The following is a 10,146-nucleotide window of genomic DNA, read 5'->3' as shown; positions in this document are numbered from 1 at the left end:
CTCATCCACTCCCTCTCCAAGCAGCTCATCCCTCATGTTCTCTCCCCTTCCGTATCCCTCCTTGCCCTGCTCACCCCTGCGTCAGCCAGGTTTTATTTACCATTGTAGATGTCAGATGAATGGTGCAGGTACATGAACCTGGGTGAAGATGTGAACGGTGGCAGCAGGGAGAGGCAGGGGATGAGCTAACAAAATGCAGTCAGATTGCTGGAGGGACATGCCACCCTGTCACCAGGGAATGGAAACACTACGCGGAGCGAGCAGGGGCTGGATATGGAGAAGGAACTCAAGGGGAGCCTTGACAGCAGCAGTGGAAACACCTGGTCCTCATGCGTGGTGTTTGTTCCCAAGTCAGTCTATTATGGAAGGCTTTAGCCCAGTTACCAAACATGGGTCTGGTCCGGTCTGAGCAATGAATTGGAGCCGAGAGCCCCACTCTCTGCTGACACCAGTTTAAATCGGACGTATACACACTGATGTCAGTGGAGTGAGTCTGTAAGTCTCTAAGCTCAGGAGCCATCTCTTTGTTATACACGTGTACAGTGCCTAGCACACTACGACTGGGGCCTCCAGGTGCCACCCCAATATGAACAACCCCTAAGAGACTTATTACTAGTGCAAAACCAGCGTGAACAAGAGGAGAATCACATCAGGGGTCAGTTGTCTCACCACCAGGTTCCCCAGATTTCCTGTGCAGCTGGGGCAAAGCCACACCATGCTAGCACGGCCATGTGGTAATGGTGACCCAGCCAACGCCTGTTCACGCACATCCGTGCAAGGTGACGTGCCAGCTGCTATCTCCCTGGCCCCTTGATTTTTGTCATTTGTATCTAAAACAGGAGCCACCCCTGCTGGAGAGAACAGAGGAGGAAGCCATCTCGCTCCATTATCCCTTTACAGAGACAATTCCTCATGTCCCGCACTGGTCAGCTCAGCCGGACTCCCCTGCCAATCACTCTCCGTGCACTGCCGCTGAGCTCGAGAGGTGTATCCTGTTCCCCCTACCTTCACCGACCCTCCCTTTGTTTCAATGAACAGCCCTTTTATCTATTCTGTAGGTACAAATGAAGCTGTCAAATGTGATCAGGCCCTTGATATGACAGGTTGTGGGAGTCAGGGCCCCTTGAACAGAGCGGGCTTGTCTGTCAGAGCTGCCTGACACGCTGCATAATGGCCAGATTGATGAGACTCTGAAAGTAAGGCCCGGTGCGTTTTCAACTCTATTTTGGGTGAAAACACTTCTTGAAAGATCTTGAAAGGAGCTGGCAGTTTAGTAGTTCGAATGATTAATGAGCACTGGCTCTGCTGGGTGGATTTCTCTCTCCATGCCAGCAGCAGGCCCTCTTCCAACAGGCCAAAACATGCTGCAGCCCCCCTCCCCCCCCCCCCCCCGCACACAACTCCCCCCCTTGTTTTCCCGGAAATGACACTAAAGCGACAGGCCCCGCATATGGAAAAAGTTAAATATAAATTACTGCTGAAAGAGGCCTCGCTGAGCCACATTAGTTAAAGATGTTTATGGATTCAGAAACACGGGCCTGCATATGTATTTAGAGATGATAAATGTGATTCAATAAGTAAAGAATTTCTCTGTGGGCTCAGGCAGAACCCGGGGCGGCTCAGCCGCTGGTTAGGTCTCTGACTGACTCTGCCACTGCAGCTCCATAAATCTGGGAGACAGGCTGGGTTTATTTTTTCCTTCCCCTTTTAGGTAGGTCTGGGTTTATTTATTTATTTACTTCAGCGCCAAACAAAATAACTTCATCGAGAGAAGGGTTCCGGCTCCCCGTCCTCAGCCCGCAGGCGTGTAGCCGCGTTCTGCGCCTGTCTCTCTCTCTCTCCTTGTGCGCCTGTGTTGCCATGCCTCTGACTTGCTGTCTGCCTTTCTTTCTCTCCTTCTGCTTCTGCTTCTGACTGTCTTTCAGTGGGAGTGCATTTGCGTGCACTTATGAGTCTTTATTTCTCTCTGTTTTTTAACTCCGCCTCATTTAATTGTACTTCACTTTTAAATATTAAAGTACCAAGGCCAGATCCTGTCTGGGTGCTGAGCACCCTGGATTCCCAGCAGCTTGGGTGGGCATAGAAGGTTCTCAGCAGCTTGCAGGATCATGCCCTAATTAGATGGGTGCTAATCCTGGAGGCAAACCTGCTGCATGCACCATAATCAGGACATTAGCAAAGCATATGGCATAAGCCAGTACCCGTGTCACCAGCTCTTGCAAGTGCAGTGTGAGTCTCACAATACGTGGTATTGCTCGCAGGGCTCCAGCCCCTGGCAGCATGAGATTCCATGGAATCCCTGCTTTCATTACCCAAAAAAGTGTCTAGCCCTCAGAGTTGCCGAGTAAAGCTTGAAAATGTGACTCGAGAGTAATCTTAAAGCTCAGAAAGCAAACAGGAAGAGCCCAGAACATATTTGTTTGACTTAAAAATCATGAGGGGTTTTTTTTTTTTGTTTAATCTCCGGACATTTTTTAGGCCTGAGGCGTGGTTTTGGCATGCCTGGGGTCAGCAATACTGCAGTGCCCTAGCTTCCATCCCTATGGCTCAGCTAGGGGCTTGCTCCTGCCAGTGCTGCCACTGGGGAGTGGCTGCCTGCTCCCCTTCTTCCCTTCAGAGGCTTTGCTGATGTGACTTGGGTAGCAGGACTGATCTCTAGCATAGGTTGGTGCCTGCATGGGCTCTGCATCACCCTCCAAGCTGACTCTGGAGCAGCTGTGCTGGCTGGAGAGAGCTTCCACTGCCCCTTCACAGTGGAAATGTCCACAGAAATGTTTCCTCTGTTCGCATGCGTGTATAGTTGCAGAACGCTGGTCCCTGTTTGCCTCTGAGCTGAGTCCAGGACCTATTGGTCATCCTTAGGACATCTTCAGTCCAGAGCTTCAAAGCTGCAAGGAGGGACAAGCCTCCCTCCCTCCTTCTTGTGACTCCGCAGCTGCTCATGCATCCACGTCAGAGTTTCCCCTTAAGCCTCCCCAGCCGCTTCCCAGCATGACTCTCACCCCTTGGGAAGGTCCATACCAGGTGGAGCAGTGTCTGCTGCTTGCTGCAGGATGGGGAGGAGCAGCAAATTTTCGGGGACGGGTGTGTGTGTTTGAAACTATTTTTAAATTGGGTTGGTGCCCGTGAGCGATGCAAGTTCAACAGCTCTGCAGACTGAAGGCCTTGTTTACCCACAGGACAAAGACAGCATGGGCATCAGCAGGGCACCACCCCAAAAGAGGATTGGGCTGAAGGCACCGCTGCAAAGAAGGAGTGGGGCCAAGCCTTGGTGAGTCTTTGATCCATGAGGCTTCCCGTCACCTGAGTTTCCAGGGTGGAGCTTTCTGGTAACAGCCCTGGCGTGTCATAGAGAGCAGGAGCAGCCCCACGCAGTGCAAGATGGGAATGCCCCCATACGAGGGTGCAGGGATAGCCCTTCAGGGAGACAGGCTGTCCCCTAGTACCGCATCGTTGGTGACTGTTATGACGGGAGCATCTCAAGGTGCTCACAGAAGATCCAAAGTCAAAGCAGCTACATGTGTGCTGCCCTTGGAGTGAAAACCTTCTTACCCAAGTCCCTAGCAGAGTGAAGAGAACAAGAAGAGATGAGCCCAAGTTGCAATGTGGATCCTGACCCGAACTCTCCCAGGGCTGCTTTGATCTAGGGTTTTGGTTTGGCCCATTACATCTGGAGATTTGGATCTTGCTCCAAAGTCCACTAGGGCAGAGATCCCATCTCTAGTGTAAACCCATTATCCTTACAACCTCCCATTTAGCCTACCCCTCCCAGGTGGCCTCACTCCCCTCAGGCCAACAGCATGCCTGTCCAGCAGTGTGTGTTCTGCGCAGTAATCCCCTTCTCAAAGGCCACTTGCATGATGTGATTCCGCTTCCCTGGGCTCTCCAGTTACTTTCCCCAGACAGCTGAGCTCTTTGTAGTGACCGGACCCTTCAGAATTGTCACAGAGTGATTAATGACCAACAACCTTGAAATTGCCCTGATTGCCAGTTTGGGTATTGTTGGCCTGACGCTTAATGAGTTCAGACAGACTTTTGCAAACCACTTTACTCGGGCAGCTGTTTAGTCTCATAGCTTCAGATTCTGGTGGAATGAGGCGGGATAGAGGGGGGAAAAACACACATACACCACCCCACCCCATGCACTCTATCCACCTGAGCCTGCCCCAGGAAGGACTTGGAAGGTGGGTCACACATGGGCTCTGGGGTCACACATAGGGTATGGATACCAACTCTTGCTAAGCAGTGGGCAGTTGTGCCATAAACTCCAATCAGTGAGGCTACTTGTAGGTGAGTGAGGATGATAGAATCTTCCCCTACATTTATATGTATGTGCTGAAACAGAGGTAATCAAACCCTATGCTTCAGAGCATAAGTAAACCAATTATTGCGGGGACAGGAAGACATTCCCACCCTCCCTTCGCCCCCTATACAGCATTGCATAGCCAGCCAGAGGCATTGTAGGGCAGTTTTGCCTTCCACTGAAGCATAAGGTGTTGGCTGCTGCTGGGGGCAGGACACAAGACTCAAAGGCGCAATTGTGTGTCCTGGTGCATCCGTTCCTGTGTTCCTCAGTGCAAGTGGTGATGCAGGATTTCACTGAATGGTTTGAAACGTTTTCTCCTCTTGCTGCAGCTGCCACTTCCCTGGCAGCAGCAAGGGAGCCGAAAGAGGGTAACTGAATTCCGTAGGTCCAGTTCTCAGTTATGCGACAACCTCTCTGCCCCACACTGTCAGCATAGAGGGGCCTTTAAGTGGCTCAGTATGGCCCGCCGGAGATTGGTGCTTATGCTGGGGCCTTCCGGGCTGGCATACAGCTGGTGTAAGGGCTCTGCAGTGGCCTTGTTCTCAGCCCCCCGGTGTACAAGACATGTTGGGGCCATGTCATGGGTAAGGCGAGGGCATGGCCAGAGTGCATTGCATCACGGCCGTTCCTGATTTCCAAGGTCTTGAGAAGCAAGGTGTAAGTTCGAGCTGCCCTGATGCTGCTCTAACATACACCAAGTGGCAGGCAGGCCCTGAAAGGCCATGGACTACAAGGAGTGCAAAGTTGGTTTAAAGCCACCTTACTCCCAAGTGCAGGGACAGAGTAACTGCAAATCAGGCCCCTTGCCTTGTCAGCCAGGCTTCTCAGTGCAGAACTCAACAGCAAACAGCATTTCCACTGGGTCAGATTCTCATTGGGCATTTTACTTCCAGCAACATTCCTCTGTCCTAGGCTGATTCATTAGCAGCGTTTTGGATCGTCACAGAGGCATCTAATGAGGGCCAAGTTTATTGCTGTTTGATTTTTCTGTTAAAACAATACAATAAAATAAATGCATTTGGAAATCTGGTATGTGTTTGTACATGTTAGATTTATTGCTCTGGAGTCTTCCAGAGGGACATGGCCTTTCATTCCCTTCCTTATGGAACAGATCATATTGCAGAGTTTAAAGGACTCTGGAGCTATGATTTATTTGCAGGGAAAAAACTAGGGAAATCCAACTCTCCACTGCCTGGGTCAGATCATCCATTAACTCCACAGCCAACGGAATGTAGCTGTGTGTGCATCCTCCATTTATTATCTTCTGTAGCTGGTATTATATTCTAAATAAAGCACACAGATTCTGCTGATCTCTGACCTCGGCTTCAGCACCTCTGCAAGGCTTCCCTGGCCCTTCTTGGAATTCCAGAAATAAACCAGCATCCTAGGAGGTTTTTCTTCGCATCTGAAAAGCAACTCACCACGATGGGAGAACTGCAAGCGCCCTTGGCTGTGGTCTCCATCTCCACATCAGCTGCCAACACTGCTTCCTTTCCCGACCGTGCTGCACAGAGCTGGGTTAAGTCGCTTTGTGTCACTCGGCTGCTTGATTAAGAGCAGAGACCCGGGTTTCTGTCTCTAGGCTTCGCTTTTAAATGCATGCCACCAGCCGCCCTTTCCTTTCTAGGAAGCTCCCTCCCAGCCCTGCATTTACACAGCCGCACAGGAGAGAGAGTGCGGCTGCTTGGATTAAAGTCAGCGTTCATGCTCAAAACCTTTTTTCCATGCATTTCCAAACTAACCAGTCCATCGCCTGTTCCAGTTCCCCAGCCTAACCCTCTGACAAGAGAGGATTATGTGATTGAGCTCATCAGTCGGAATGACGGCAACACGAATGCAAGCGTCGTGTAACAAAGCACTGATCGGGAGGGTGGCTGTTATTGCGGCTGGCCCTGAATCATTCCTTTATTCGCATCTGATCAGAAGTGAAATTCATTTTTGTCACTGATTCAGCCAGCTTCTCTAATCCTCCAAGCTCTGCTGGGCTGAAATGACCGGAGCAGGGCAGCCTCCCTTTGCTCGGAAAGGCCGTTTCCCTAGTAAAGCAACAGCCAACGCACACTAAACTGAGACAGCAGCATCGAGGAGAGCTCATAAATGACGGTGCTGCTGCAGCATGGCCAGCGCTTCCTGGGCAAGAGGAACCAGGGACTCTTTCAGTTCCAGCGGAGTGACCGTGTCACAGATCCAAAGCTCGCCCAGCAACTTCACACTTGGCACGCTGCTGCCTGCCATGCAGCAACGCTGGGGTTAGAACTCAGATCCGCCTGCTCCCAAAGCCCCCTGAGCTACAGAAAACTCTCCATTAGCTGTTAGCAATATCGGGCAAATGATACACAGTTGAGCAGTTCGGATTCTATCCGGTAGAGGGCAGGGGTATGCTGATGCCATGGACTCTTCTTTAACTAACTGGGGTAGAAGCAAACAAGTTTTTTAAACTAGCGTAAATGGTGAATTTTCTGTATCTTGATGTCTTTAAACCATGATTCGAGGACTTCATAACTCAGCAGAGGTTAGGGGTCTATTTCAGGAGTGGGTGGGTAAGGTTCTGTGGCCTGAAATGTGCAGGAGGTCAGAGTAGATGATCACAATGGTCCCTTCTGACCTTAAGGACTATGAATGTCAGTTGGAGTTGATCAATGTTACCCAAGCTAGCACTGGAGGAAGCTTATGTTAAAGCATTCACAGTTTGGATAAAGGAACTATCTTGGAACCTCTCCAGACAGCAAATCTCTCAAGAAAAAGCTTCCAGTGGGATCCCTAGGTTTTTCTGTTCCCAGCCCGGGTGGACATCCCGTGGCACTCTGGAGATTCCCCTTTGTACTCCTAGAAGTGCAGAGGCAGCAGCAAAAATGAAAAATAATTTTGCACCAAGCACTACAAACTTTCTCCAAAAAGGGTTGGTTCAAGTTTCTGGCACAGGTTTGGGCCAGTTCTTACTATGTCCAAATTACATTGCCCCATCACTCACCATACCATGTCTCACCTCGGAGCTTGTTAAAGCCCTTTCCACGTCTTAATTTTCCATACACTGCATTGAAATGAAGAGGCTTCAGACATGCTGACAGCTGCACTTTGTATACAGCTGAGTCTGTGCGGTTTGCCTGAGCACAGCAATGCTTTGGAGGAAGGCGAGCAGATTAAGTGTTAGTTTTTCTTCCTGCCATTATGGTGGAAGGTGAGATATTTTCACCGCTGTAAATAAACTGAAAGCCACTGCACCTTTCCCCTGAAGGGAACTGGTTTGACTCCACCCCCCCGCTTGATAGTGAGGGGCCCCAACTGAGATCAGGGCCCTGTTGTGTCAGGCACTCTACAGACACAGAGTGAGACATTCCCTGCAACAGAGAGCTCACAGCCTACATAGACAAGACAGACAAAGGAAGGATTGATATCCCCATTTTACAGATGGGGAACTGAGGCATGAAGAGATGCAGTGAATTGCCAAAGATGACATATGGAGTCTGTGGCAATGCTGGGAACTAAACATAGAAATCCTGAGTCCTAAACCAGTGCCTTAAACTATCCTTCTTGTCCCATGACAGCCATCTTAACAGTCTAGATAGAGTGACTGATGACTGGAATCTCACTAGGCAGCCTGTTGCCAGGAGACTTTAGCCCAAAGCGGCTCCAGATTTTTGGAAGTTTCCCCCATGCCTGTTTTATCGGAACTTCTCTAGCAAGAATGTTTGCAAGGGCATTTCTCTCTCTCGCTCTTTGCACAGATGGGTTCTGTTTGCCATTAGCTTCCCCTCGCCTGCCCCTAGAAACTGATCTGAGCACTGATTCTCATGCATGTTCTGGGTAAATCTACTTTCTTTCCCTGGATGAATTGTGGTTTCTAAGAGCCATTAATCATTTTCTCTTAAAAACGGGAGCGGGGGCTGGGAACATTGCTCCTCTGTTTACTGAGAAGATGACCTGGCATCCTGGCAGCTGGCTCTGGGTTGGCGTCTCGAAGATTAAGTGAATGAAAAGCCTCTGGGCAAGTTCCCCTCAGTGAGTGTCGAGCTCTCTGCATTTCCTTTCCCTCGCTAACTCCTGGGCTGAGCCATGATGGCCTCCACCAGAACAGGGAGTGCTCAGCAAGCTCCCCAAATGCTGCAATTCCAGGGCTGGGACAATTCCATAGGCCTGCCAGTGCTCAGCTCCAGCGCTGCTCCGGGTTTCCCCTGGTGCTTCTCAAGGTGGGAGGTGAAGTTAAGCAATAGAGCTCCGTCCTGTCCCGAAGGAGCCTGTGGCTTGAGGCTGGGATCTACGACATCCCAGTAGTGATGGTATGTCTCACTGCATTGAAAGTGGCTTCCCTTCCCATTCTGGCAGCTGCATTCCGGCCCATGGCTGCTGCTGCTGGGAACTGGCTGAGTGCAAACAGTGCAAAATGAGATCAGGCTGCAAGGGGGAAAAACAAATAGGAAGTCAGGGGTATCTGACAGTGAGCAGACATCAATTAAACCACATCCAGGTTCCTCCAGGATCACACGCCACATTCCCATTCCCATGGATCAGGCTCTCCTAGCCTGTTCCTGTTCCCTGCCACCTGGCTCTCTCTCTCACAGGCTGCCTCTGAGGGGCTTTGGCACATCTCTCTGTGAGGACTTCCTTCTGGTCTGGAACAGCCCAAGTTCTGCGCTCAGAGGCTAGCTTGCTTTGCGAGATGGTCTGTGGCAAGAAGGCTGAGGTCGCAAGGCTGACATCAGAGGCCATTATCTGTGCTTGGTAGCCAACAATGCTGCTGTAACTGCAAACACGCCCTGAAAGACTAGGTGCCAGGAGAGAGCTTTTTTGTTTATGGAAAACTGGAATGTTTGATGTGCAAATGCATCAGATCCAATCAGGTTACGGATCCCTTTGCAACGAGAAGGGAATGTTTTCTATGGTAATTCATCATTTATTAACATGCCCTCTCCTTGTCCTCTAAGTATAAGCCTATGGAGGACTATTGTGTTATAAGACTATTTACATAGGCCCATGCAACCTCTGCCTCCAATCCCAGTGGGGTCAACAGTCTTTCATACCTCTAGCTATCTTGCAGTTCAGGTTTTTAAATTGGTGCTCACCATAACATCTGAGTGAACTGCCCAGGAACATAAACACCGTTCCACACAAAAATATCCAAATATTCCAGCCAAAATATCCTTTACCCTATTGTTATGGACCATCTTTGGCAGCATTCTCCCATCTCAGAGATGGCTGCATTTCAGCAGTACTGGGTGTGATATCATAGAATCGAAGGACTGGAAGAGACTTCTAGAGATCATCTCAGAGCAGGACTAAGTATTATCTAGCCCATCCCTGACAGGTGCTCTTAAAAATCTCCAATGATGGAGATTCCACAATCTCCCTAGGAAATTTATTCCCACCCTGATAGTTAGGAAGCTTTTCCTAATGTCCAACCTAAAGCTCCCTTGCTGCAATTTAAGCCCTTTGCTTCTTGTCCTGTCCTCAGAGGTTAAGAACAATTTTTCTCCCTCCTCCTTGTGACAGGTCAACCTTTTATGTACTTAAAAACTATAGTGTCCCCTCTCAGTCTTCTCTTCTCCAAATTAAACAAACCCATTTTTTGCAATCTTCTTTCAGTCTTTCTTTAATAGTAGGACAGATGGCCTGGTGCTTTAGGTGCTACCTTAGTTCTTTTCTACCGATTTTCTATATGACCCTGTGCCTCAGTTCATCATCTGTAAAGTGGAGATAATCCCACTGCCTTGCCTCACAGGAGTCTGTAAGGATAAATACACTTTAAAATAAATGCTTGCAAGGGCTCAGATACCATGTTATGGGGACAGCAATAGAGAGATATGAAAGGTGCTCTTGAAATGTAAAGTATTTTAACTCTCTTT

This window comes from Caretta caretta, chromosome 26, assembly GCF_965140235.1.
Source record: "Caretta caretta isolate rCarCar2 chromosome 26, rCarCar1.hap1, whole genome shotgun sequence".
Lineage (NCBI taxonomy): Eukaryota > Metazoa > Chordata > Testudines > Cheloniidae > Caretta > Caretta caretta.
Note: the sequence above shows the minus strand (reverse complement) of the source record.